This window comes from Aulostomus chinensis, chromosome 18 (genome assembly GCF_037954235.1).
Source record: "Aulostomus chinensis isolate RoL2024-O1b breed Wild chromosome 18, RoL_Achi_v1.0, whole genome shotgun sequence".
Taxonomy (NCBI): Eukaryota; Metazoa; Chordata; class Actinopteri; order Syngnathiformes; family Aulostomidae; genus Aulostomus; species Aulostomus chinensis.
The window spans coordinates 18,796,522-18,808,827 of NC_141337.1; the positions used below are offsets into that span (position 1 = coordinate 18,796,522).

Here is a 12,306-nt window from a genome sequence, read left to right on the forward strand (position 1 = left end):
AGAAGGAAAAGCATTGCCCTCTCCGTCTCTTTCTTTGTCTTACAATGCAAGAGATGTTTATTCAAATGTTCTAATACAGCCCTGTGATTTTTTGAAATGATCCTTATTAAACACGTTAGACATTTTCACAGTCTCATCAAAGATTAGGAGGGAAAATTAGGACATCACAGACTACATGGGAGCTACAGCTTATTTCCGTTATCTGCTGACTGATTTAATGTGTTACGTCAATGTTAGTCACACAACAGAGATGAGTCATTGCATCACCTAAAGCTTGTACTCATATGCTGAATAGTTAACCTCGCTATTTTCCTGTCAAAAAAACAAAAACAAAAAACCCCAATTAGGTGATTTAATACATAATTGGAATGTGCATGCAAAAGCAGCTGTGGTTACAAAAGCACAAGCTATAGACATTATGATGCTGTAGATATGATGAGCTGTAAAAGGAGAAGTATTAACCAAATTGACTGTAATGAGCAAGGGTAGTTCTAAAGGTTGTAAAGTCAGTTTCAGTAAATTTTCAGATATTCTCCAGCTCGAAGTTCAGCCAAAATCCATCCATCCATCCATTTTCTACCATTTATCCTGTTAAGGGTCGCAGGGAGCTGGATTCTATCTCAGCAGCCTTCGGGCGAGAGGCGCGGTTCACCCTGGACAGGTTGCCAGTCCATCACAGGACCAACACATAGAGAGACAACCATTCACACTCACAGTCACACCTACAGTCAATTTAGAGTATTCAATCAGCCTCGTCCCCATTTGCATGTCTTTGGACTGTGGCAGCCGGAGTACCTGGAGGAGATACTATGGACACTAAGATGTAAAAGAACAAATTAATGAATAGTAATTAATGTACAGAAATTACATAGGATCTTACACATTTCCATAATAATAATAATAATAAGAAGAAGAACACAACATCACAATTGTGTGCATCCATAGTGTGTCACAATGTCCTGGATTTTTAATCATTTTTTTTCTTCCATGTCATTGTAGGTTTTGACAGGAGCAGGAAAAAAATGAGGTGTTTCAACACTGATAAAGATGATGAGGTGGATCGATGATTCAAGAATATGATGATGGTCAAGAATATATCAGCTTTTAAATGGAGAAGATCACTATTCACTGTATTTGATGAAATGTCTTCAAAGCTGTTTTATCAGATATATTGTGATAATTTGAGGTGCAAGTAATGTTTGGTCTTTACAGCCAATTATTCTCCATGAACAAGCACATCTTGCAACAGCGATGACAAAAAGCTTCCTTTTAATGGGCAGGAACATAGAGGAGATCAAGGCTCAATCTGCTTTAACCGGTTGGGGGGGGGGGGGGGAGCAGGAAAGCAAGGCAGAAACAAAGACAGACAATGGAAAAGGACGTACATACAGAAGGAAAGAGAGGGTCAGAAAAAAGAGAGGAAGGAGGGAGACTATGACAGACAAATGGGGACTTGAAGAGGCTGGAAGGAGAAAGACGAGCGGAGAGAAAGACAGAGGGACGGGCACAGCAAACAATAACAACAACTAGCAACCAATAATAACATCTACAGGGTATTCAAGAAATCAATTTCAGCAAAATATGAGCAATTATGTGCAAGCAAATACAATACAAACACAATGATGATGTTATTGCTAGTCCAGTTCTGAGAAAACTAATATGAATACTACAAGAACTAATACTGATGCAAAGGGTGGTAGCTTGAGTCTTTTTAGGTCTGTAGCCTCCACCACCAGCAGCATCAGTCAGGGATTTGGGAAGTGGGGAAGCACAAAGGCTCTGGAGAAGAGGTCAAGTTAGTAACAAGTAGGAGTACAGGAGGAGAGACACGACAAAGAGGACGAGAGAGAAGTACTGTGCATCATGGGGGATCCCCCAGAAGCTTGGCTAGCCAAAGCCAACCCTAACCATAAGCTTTATCAAAATGGAGAGTCTTCAGCAGTGTGTGAGTCATATAATAAGAGGAGCCACGGGGGTTGCCCCCTGTCGTGGAAATTTTTTTAAGCGTCGCAATGGAATTTCCTGCATTTCTGTGCGTTTTAGAATCAGAATTAGGGAGATGTAATGTGTAGTTTGAACCACTTATACACACCGTAATAATGGTATTGCACACAGTAGTATGCCTGAAATAACACACCTCTTACTCACGCTGTCTTGCTGGTGCTGGTCATTGCATTAATCACCTACAACAGAACAGACACAGGCCTATCATAAAGAGAAAATTCACCACCAGCACCAGCAACAGATGGACCTTCCTCTTCATGAGCTTCAGCTTGTTTAGACTTCTTCGAAAAGGAATCGCCCAAAGTGAGTTGCTTTCTTTTCAGCATGTCAGCAACCATGGCGTGCAGGTGACAGTCTTATAACTCATGAGCTTGTGAGTGGGTAATGTTACTTGCTGCCTGCGGACACCTCTGAGCGGCTCTAGCACGGTGAAATTATAGTGCTAGAGCCGCTCATTATGACAAGCCAAGCTTAGCTAAATTATTGGATTGGTGAGCAATCTTTTTATGAAAAATTAACTCCATATATTATTTTATTTAACTTATTTTACACCTTTGATATAAACCATGCCCGAAATTGCATTTATTTGGCTATCATATCAATATTTTGGAGCTCCCCAAAAATTTCACATACCATGTTTCCAGAGGAGCTCATGTGACCACTAGGGGAGCCATGGCTCCTCCTTGTTCCATTATAACTCACACCCTTGTCTTCAGTCTACTTTTCACTTTTTATCTCTGTCCCACTCTTTCCTTCTGCATATCTGTCTTCCTCCATTATCTGTCTTTGTCTCTGCCCCGCTCTCCTGCTCTCGTTCCCCCCCAACCAGTCAAAGTAGAAGGCCGTGTTCAGGGAAACAGGTGTGTGTTAAAGGGACAATGCAGACCCCTGCTCCTGTGTCCCACCTTGCCTCATCCCCACACAGTAGGGCTCCGCTCCCCCCAGAAGCAGATGACACCACCGAGTCTGCAAGTGTGGTTGGCTGGACCAATAGATTTTTTGACCCCCATCAACCTGGCGGAGGCTCCATGCATAGCCCTACACACTGACACTGATATGACCTGACGTGGTCCTAGCAGGGATACAGTTGGAACTTGCTACAGGAAAGCTGTAAACAGTGACTAGCAAACTAGCCCCCTATGATTGGGAGATGGGTGGTGGCTATCTGGGGGGGGGGGGGGGGGGGGGGGCTGTCTGTGACCTTTAGAGTGTGGGTTGCAGCAGGCCAGGACCCCATTATATTAGGACTGGACTTCCTGCAGGCCACCCACTGTGTGTTAGAACACACTGGCCTTTCCAGGGGGACCCACAGTAGAAATGGTGCGTCCCACACAGGCCCCAAGATAACTCCCGCCAACCTTGCAAGCCACAGAGGCACATCATGGGTCAGACCCCTCCACACTCCAGGCGTTCCTCCTACAACCTTGTCCCCCACACCTCATACCTCAGTTGATGTGCAGCCCCCTGCCCAGATCCGGCAACCTGAGGGGTGGACAGACTGGCAGCAGTAACAGAAGTATGGAAGCGCAACCATGATAACTTGGAACCTAGGCAACAGGAGGAGCTGTGGCCGGTGCTACTGGAATTTAAGGAAATTTTTGCCCTTACTGAAGAGGAATTGGGCCTAATACACCTGGAGCAGCACGACATTGACACCGGTGATGTAAGGCCCATCAAGATGTGCTCTCGCCGCCTTCCCCTGGCACACAAGGCAGCTGCTGATAGTGCTATTGAAGAGGTGCAGAAGGCTGGCATCATTGAGCCATCTGAAAGCCCTTGGACCTGAAGCCAGACCACAGCTTTCTGTACCGGCAGAGGATTGTGGCAGTTTTGAGTCCTCTGTTTCGGCTTGTGCGATGCCCCAGCCATGTTTAAATGGCGGATGGAGAAGGTGCTGGCTGACATAATCCCCAACAGGAATGTCAGGCCTACTCGGACGGCATACTGGTCCATGGGGCTTCTTTCCATACAGCTTTGGGGGCCCTGCAGCAGGGTTCTACAGAGGATATTGGCAGCTGGTCTGAAGCTTCACCCTGACAAGTGCTGCTTCACGAAAAAGGAATTGGAGTTTCTGGGGACAGAGTTGGGAGAGAAGGCATCAGCACGTTGGATGAGAAGATGCAGGCAGTGACAGACTAGCCAGTCCCCCCCAACCTGTGAGAGCTTAAGAGCTTCATTGGGCTGGCGTCCTACTACAGGTGGTGTGTGTGTGTGTGTGTGTGTGTGTGTGTGTGTGTGTGTGAGATGGCACATTCACACAACAGACCAAGAAGAGGATGGTCTTTGGCGTTATTTGTGAAGTGCAATTTAAAGGGCACAACAAACAGATGAGCAGGTGCGCAACTTTCCAGTGTGGTATACTGATATTTGATAATGTGGAAACATTGGGCCACACCTCACAGGCCTGCATTGCCTGCTTAGACTGGCCCTTAGATATGCTGCTATAGGTTTAGACCGCCGGGGGATCTCCCATGGTGCACTGGGCTTCTCTCTCCTCCTCTCTTTCCTCTCTGTCCTCCTATATGTGTCATATATAAATCATACTCATACTGTCTGTGTTAGTAATTCGTCTTCTTCTCCGGAGCCTTTGGGCTCCCCACATCCCAGATCCTGGGTGCTGCTGGAGGAGGCTACAGACCTTAAGAGGCTCAATCTGCCACCTATAGCACCACCTGCTCATGTTCCTGTCTGTCCATCAGTCTCTTCCCTTTCTCTCTCTCTTTATCTCTGTCCCTCTCTTTCCTTCTGTATGTCTGTCTTCCTCCATTATCTGTCTTTGTCTCTGCCCCGCTCTCCTGCTCTCTTTCACCCCCAACCGGTCAAAGGAGAAGGCCGTCCCCATTGAGCCTGGATCTGCTCGACATTCCTGCCTGTTAAAAGGAAGGTTTTCGTCACTGCTGTTGCAGGATGTGCTGCTGATGGAGGATTGTTGGGTGTAAATTCATCAAAGGAGTGTGGTACTAGACCTGCTCTACCTCTAAAGTGTCATGAGATAACTTTTGTTGTGATTTGGCGTGATACAAATAAAACTGACTTGACTACTTTTAAATGAAGACAGGGTGTCTGAATCCCAAACTGAAATTGGAAGATAGTTCCACAGGAGAGGGGCCTGATCGCTGAAGGCTCTGGTTCCCCTTCTACTTTTAGAGACTCAAGGAACCACAAGAGGAAGTGAAGGGTTCTAGCTGGATAGTAGGGGACTATGAGCTCCGTCAGATATAATGGTGCCTGGTTGTTGAGGGCTTTGTATATAAGAAGGAGAATTTTGAATTCTGTTCTGAATTAGACAGGAAGTTCTAAATTAAGGCTGCAACAACGAATCGATAAATCGATTAAAAGTTGATTAATAAATTCGTAGCCAAATGAATTTGATTATCAATAATTCATCGGCAAAGAAACGCAAGTGTTTTTTCACATGTAATGCGACGAATATACAAGGGGGAGACAAGTTGTGCGCACTAACGACCGCAGATCACAACAACAATGGCGGCGTCCACTGCAGCAGCCTGTGGCGGTCGGCTGAAAAGAGCTAAAAGCTGGGAGTATTTCACTCTCATTAAAGAAGAGAAAAAAATTAGTTGTTAAATATGCAAGGAGGACTTCGCTTGGCACGGGAACACGACCGTCATGAATGAACATTTGAGCAGAAAGCATTTAGGAGTTTTAGAGGAGCTGGATGAACACTTGCCTTGGTAAGTTAGCTTGTGGGCTTGCCTGTAGCGGACTGACTTGTCTTGGCTTTTAACATTTAAAATGTACTTTCCCGTGGGGCTCCCATGCCCTGGGTGTCTCCCCCAATTTTAACTACATTCTAGTCATCCACATCATCACATCTACATTCCCACGCACAACACACATCCTGCACCCATGTTGGGATGGGGGGGTGGCTGGGGTGGGGAGTGGGTCCATTGCTGCCTCTTTTGCTAACTGCACCAACGCGGGCCTGGGGGCCTGATCGGTGCTCTTGGGAGGGGTGGTCCTCCTCCCAACATGGTGGTTGGGCTGGGGTTGGTCGCGGGCCTTGCAGTTGTGCGGTGGATCGCTTGCTGGCTGTTTGACTAGGTCTGAGGTGCCCTGGACCATACCCGCATCCATGGAGTACTCAGCCCCTGTATGGAGGATGATGAGGGTATGATTGTTTTGTCCAGGGTGGCGGTCCCGGACGCGGGTGCCTTATGGCCTGAAGCCTGCCTGCTCTGGTGGGAGGGGGAGAACAGGGGATGGGTGGAGGGGATGGGGGAGGACAGTTGGGGGGGTTGCTCTGTGCGGGGGCGATGGGTCTGGTCGATGTGGTGGGCTGTGGTTGCCCCGCCTGGGCGTGGGGTGTGGGTTATTATGTAGCACTAACTGTGTTGTGTGATGTTGTATGTTTGTCAAAAAAAAAAAAAAAAAAGAGGGGGGGGGGGGCGACACTTCTTCTGCCACTAGATGGCAGTACCTGTGACCAAATCACAACTGAAGCACTTTTGCGCTTCCTATGGGTTTTTCCTTAAGTCTGAATTCTTGCTTGTGTTGTACATCGCTTTGGACAAAAGCGTCTGCTAAATGAAATTGTAGCATTGTAGAATTGTAGGGAGGAACACAAGTAAATTGTCTGTTTGGATTTTACAGAAGAATCCAGAATTATATACTGTATATATAATTGTCAGGTTTATATCCCCCACACCTTGCCAGCTCCTCAGGTGTGAATAAGATGTAGCAATATTTTCCCCGGTGTGCTGCATACTCATTATGACAGATGCTATCAGTAGCTCTCCACTCTTCCCCTCCTGTCATTTCCTTTGCCCACTTAGCGATACAGTTTAAGACCCCCCCTACTCCTACCTTACTCCAAAATATTTGTGAATTAATGGCTAATTACTACAGACAGGTATCTTAGCATAAGCACTAGCTGAGTATTCATAACAGAATAGTGCAAATGATGGATGTAGTCCATATGTTCTTCTGACACACAGATCTATTTCTTGATGCTTCATTTAATCCCTCAAATGCTAATGGAGAGGAGTTGCATCCAAAGAGAGCAACACAAGCGACACACAAGCCAGAGAAAAGGGCCATGCCCACAGACAGAGAAAACAGCCTCTTCTCCTGCCTTTTTAATGAATACAAGTTGTCCATGCAGGACGAGGTCACATGTCGGTCAAATCACAAGAAAAAGGAATGCTGGAAGTTAAGATTGGAACCTTGGGAGAGTCAGATATCCTGATCCTGATAACATCAAACCCACAATGAGGAAACAACAGAATAAGTCGTTGCAGTTAGTGCCTTGGGAAACAGGGGACACTAAATTTTAGTGGATTTATTGCAACAACTCTCCAACAGCAAGAGTAGCACTTCTCATGAATTATACCAAAGGTTATCACCCTGATAAAAACTACAAAAAGGATGCCTATATCAAAAGTAAAAACATGTTTTTAATAATACATGAAAGTTCTGCCTTAATGGCTTATAGCAGAGTGGTTCAAAGTTGTATTCAAGCAGTATGAGAATGTGCTGTGCCTGCAGGCATACCTGAAGGAGGAGACATGCTGGGAGAAAATCAAACACCAAATCGCCATGCTTGTATTCTCCTTGTCCACAGGCAGCACATTAGACAAGGAATGATGCTGAACACCTTTCACGCTGCCTTTTGGGATTTAACCACATGAACACGGCACTGCAGAACAAATTCTGGAACCTGAAGGTACTGTAAACTGTATGCCTCTGTATACACATATAGTGGGGCAGGCATGATATGTTTCTGTGCCATCCCAGAAGTTAGCAATCAGAAATCAGAAAAATAATATTCTCAACACTTTTATTATTTCTGAAGCATTAAATCCAATGTACGAAGTACATAGCTAAAATTATGTTATCGACAAACTTGACATAGTATTATAGTGACCCTGCAGTAATGTTAAGAGTAATGTTTGGACTTCTGCAATTTCCGACTGTGAATGTGTGTATGGATGAGAGAGCATATGGTGGGGTGTGTGCGTTTGTTTGTGTATGTGTGAGTGGATGTGGAAGAGAGAGTTCGAGAGGAGCAGAAGTTAGTTAAAAGTTGTTGTTTTTTTGGTGTGGTTATGGCTGACAGCAACAATTCTATAAAGGAAACTTCTGTTTACCAACAGCTCATCATCCTTGGACACATCCGGTCAGTTGTTACATTGGCGTCAGAAGTTAAACAGCGGGGTTTAACCTGTTGATCTCTGTGAGCATGGTGAGCGCAGACCTGGCTAACTCTGCTTCTCCAGTCTGAGGTATGGCAGCGCAGCGGGAAAAGACTGACGCTCATCTGAGAGTCAAAGAAGAGGTGATGGACAATGCTTATGCTGGTACGTCGGAGCATAAGGCGGAGTTTGACCATGCTGCAGAGCATATTGCTCACTTGAGCCCGACAGCCAGGAGGCTAGTTGTGGATGCTGGCTTTGACTCAACGAGTGCAGCGCCAGTGGGAGGAAGCGTGCCGCTGTGAGAATGCCCATTGAAACCCTGGTGAGGACAGCATATGCCTGCTTAAGTGCAGAGCAAGCTGGCCTGGGACCTGACACAGCTAATGCACCCCTGTTCTCTGCAGGAGGCACTGGAGCTAGCCTTGGAGAGAGAGGTCGTAACAGAGGCTGCTCAGAGTGACCACGTCCAGGCCATATCTGTTTGAGAGCTGCAGTAGAGGACGGCCCGGGCCAAGAGAAGCTGTCATGGGCGGATGAGTTGACTGAACTGATCTGAGCTGTGTCACTGCAACCACCCTGTAGCAGCACCTTCCCTCGCTGGGGTCCCTGCTGTTTGTTGGGTGTGTGGCCAGTCTGGCTATATCATCATGCCGTGCCCCCAAGCAGACGGGTGTTCAGGGAAACAGGTGTGTGTTAAAGGGACAATGCAGACCCCTACTCCTGTGTCCCACCTTGCCTCATCCCCACACAGTAGGGCTCCGCTCCCCCCAGAAGCAGATGACACCACCGAGTCTGCAAGTGTGGTTGGCTGGACCAATAGATTTTTTGACCCCCATCAACCTGGCGGAGGCTCCATGCATAGCCCTACACACTGACACTGATATGACCTGACGTGGTCCTAGCAGGGATACAGTTGGAACTTGCTACAGGAAAGCTGTAAACAGTGACTAGCAAACTAGCCCCCTATGATTGGGAGATGGGTGGTGGCTATCTGGGGGGGGCTGTCTGTGACCTTTAGAGTGTGGGTTGCAGCAGGCCAGGACCCCATTATATTAGGACTGGACTTCCTGCAGGCCACCCACTGTGTGTTAGAACTGGGGAAGAACACACTGGCCTTTCCAGGGGGACCCACAGTAGAAATGGTGCGTCCCACACAGGCCCCAAGATAACTCCCGCCAACCTTGCAAGCCACAGAGGCACATCATGGGTCAGACCCCTCCACACTCCAGGCGTTCCTCCTACAACCTTGTCCCCCACACCTCATACCTCAGTTGATGTGCAGCCCCCTGCCCAGATCCGGCAACCTGAGGGGTGGACAGACTGGCAGCAGTAACAGAAGTATGGAAGCGCAACCATGATAACTTGGAACCTAGGCAACAGGAGGAGCTGTGGCCGGTGCTACTGGAATTTAAGGAAATTTTTGCCCTTACTGAAGAGGAATTGGGCCTAATACACCTGGAGCAGCACGACATTGACACCGGTGATGTAAGGCCCATCAAGATGTGCTCTCGCCGCCTTCCCCTGGCACACCAGGCAGCTGCTGATAGTGCTATTGAAGAGGTGCAGAAGGCTGGCATCATTGAGCCATCTGAAAGCCCTTGGACCTGAAGCCAGACCACAGCTTTCTGTACCGGCAGAGGATTGTGGCAGTTTTGAGTCCTCTGTTTCGGCTTGTGCGATGCCCCAGCCATGTTTAAATGGCGGATGGAGAAGGTGCTGGCTGACATAATCCCCAACAGGAATGTCAGGCCTACTCGGACGGCATACTGGTCCATGGGGCTTCTTTCCATACAGCTTTGGGGGCCCTGCAGCAGGGTTCTACAGAGGATATTGGCAGCTGGTCTGAAGCTTCACCCTGACAAGTGCTGCTTCACGAAAAAGGAATTGCAGTTTCTGGGGGACAGAGTTGGGAGAGAAGGCATCAGCACGTTGGATGAGAAGATGCAGGCAGTGAGAGACTAGCCAGTCCCCCCCAACCTGTGAGAGCTTAAGAGCTTCATTGGGCTGGCGTCCTACTACAGGTGGTGTGTGTGTGTGTGTGTGTGTGTGTGTGTGTGTGTGTGTGTGAGATGGCACATTCACACAACAGACCAAGAAGAGGATGGTCTTTGGCGTTATTTGTGAAGTGCAATTTAAAGGGCACAACAAACAGATGAGCAGGTGCGCAACTTTCCAGTGTGGTATACTGATATTTGATAATGTGGAAACATTGGGCCACACCTCACAGGCCTGCATTGCCTGCTTAGACTGGCCCTTAGATATGCTGCTATAGGTTTAGACCGCCGGGGGATCTCCCATGGTGCACTGGGCTTCTCTCTCCTCCTCTCTTTCCTCTCTGTCCTCCTATATGTGTCATATATAAATCATACTCATACTGTCTGTGTTACTAATTCGTCTTCTTCTCCGGAGCCTTTGGGCTCCCCACATCCCAGATCCTGGGTGCTGCTGGAGGAGGCTACAGACCTTAAGAGGCTCAAGCTGCCACCTATAGCACCACCTGCTCATGTTCCTGTCTGTCCATCAGTCTCTTCCCTTTCTCTCTCTCTCTTTATCTCTGTCCCTCTCTTTCCTTCTGTATGTCTGTCTTCCTCCATTATCTGTCTTTGTCTCTGCCCCGCTCTCCTGCTCTCTTTCACCCCCAACCGGTCAAAGCAGAAGGCCGTCCCCATTGAGCCTGGATCTGCTCGACGTTCCTGCCTGTTAAAAGGAAGGTTTTCGTCACCGCTGTTGCAGGATGTGTTTGCTCATGGAGAATTGTTGGGTGTAAATTCATTGAAGGAGTCTGGTACTAGACCTGCTCTACTTGTAAAGTGTCATGAGATAACCTTTGTTGTGATTTGGCGCTATATAAATAAAATTGACTTGACTTGACTACTGCTCCAACACATTCGACGGCATGCGCGCCTTAATCTATGCACGAAGAGATCCGTTTCTCGATGAAACGTGCTCACTTCTACTGAGTTGAAATGCTTGCGCAACTAAAATAGCAACATTCCAAGTCCTGGTACATCCTGCACTTTGAAGGGGATGACACAAGGTGGTCTGTTTGGTTGAGTGATGTCCCGCCCAAAACACACCTATGAATAATTAAGTGTCTAAAGACTGCATCTTTGGACTGTGTGCCGTGGTTTGCACTCCGATTACACACCCTCTAAATACCAAAATTAAACTGAACATGCCCTGAGCACATAGTGTACACAAAGCACCATCTGCCAACCGTCTGACACCACAGATCACTAAAATAGGGCCCAAAACATGTATAATAGCAACAGCTGCACCTGCTGACAACATATTGTGAAACAGTTCAATTCTTTACAGAAAAGCAGCATGCAAAGGGACACTCCAACATCAATGATGCAACTCACTCAGTAACAGGCCCACTTCAAAGAAACAATTTATCAAAATAAAACAGGAAATCACGATAACAGGGGAATATACAAGGGGACCCTACAGTCTTAACTGTGTGCAAAACAGTCCAGACGAACATAGGAGTTAATTTAAGTCATGTTGGTGCTGTATTAATTTGATGTTTCAAAATCTAAGTAAAACCCTTTTCAAACTGAAAAACGTGTGTCAACGCGGGTTTTTGGACCCACGTTTGCTCGGTATTAGGGCACATTTAAGCTTCCAGAAGACCCAGGCCTGTACTCCCGCTGTGAGGGCTGCGTGCCTGTGTTCTTTTCTCTCATACGTCATTGCTCTGACAATGTCATCATTTCACATAAACGTGCGCCGGAACACTGAGAGGTAAACAAACGTCAACATGGATGTCGTTGAGTCGAACATTAGCAGTGTTGTTGCGTGCATTGCAATGATGTCTCTTTTGCAAAGCATACAAACTCAGTGCAGATTGGAAAATGTCTGAGCGCGAATGCAGCGAAGGAGGATGGAGTTTTCTGCTCGTCTGGAAGGGAGCTGAAGAAGCTACAGGCGAAGCCTGATAGATGGCACAATGACAAAATCCGGATGCAACAGGAAGGTTGCGTGAAACGACACGGGTTGCCTTTTTCACACTGCAGGCGAGCCGAGCAGAGCTGCTAAACACCCGAGTCACTTGGCGAGTAGGTCAACGCGGGTCAAAATGCTGAGTCGACCTTTTCAGAGTGACGAAAAACCCGTGTTGACCCACGTTTTTGGTGCGGTGTGA

The 12,306-nt window shown here is 47.2% G+C and overlaps 1 protein-coding gene across 2 annotated transcripts in view; it reads right to left on the reverse strand.

The window, feature by feature from the left end:
- The window catches only part of usp43b (ubiquitin specific peptidase 43b), a 122,871-nt gene that overhangs the window by 102,614 nt on the left and 7,951 nt on the right, over positions 1–12,306 (reverse strand). The gene's annotated exons all lie outside the window — the stretch shown is intronic.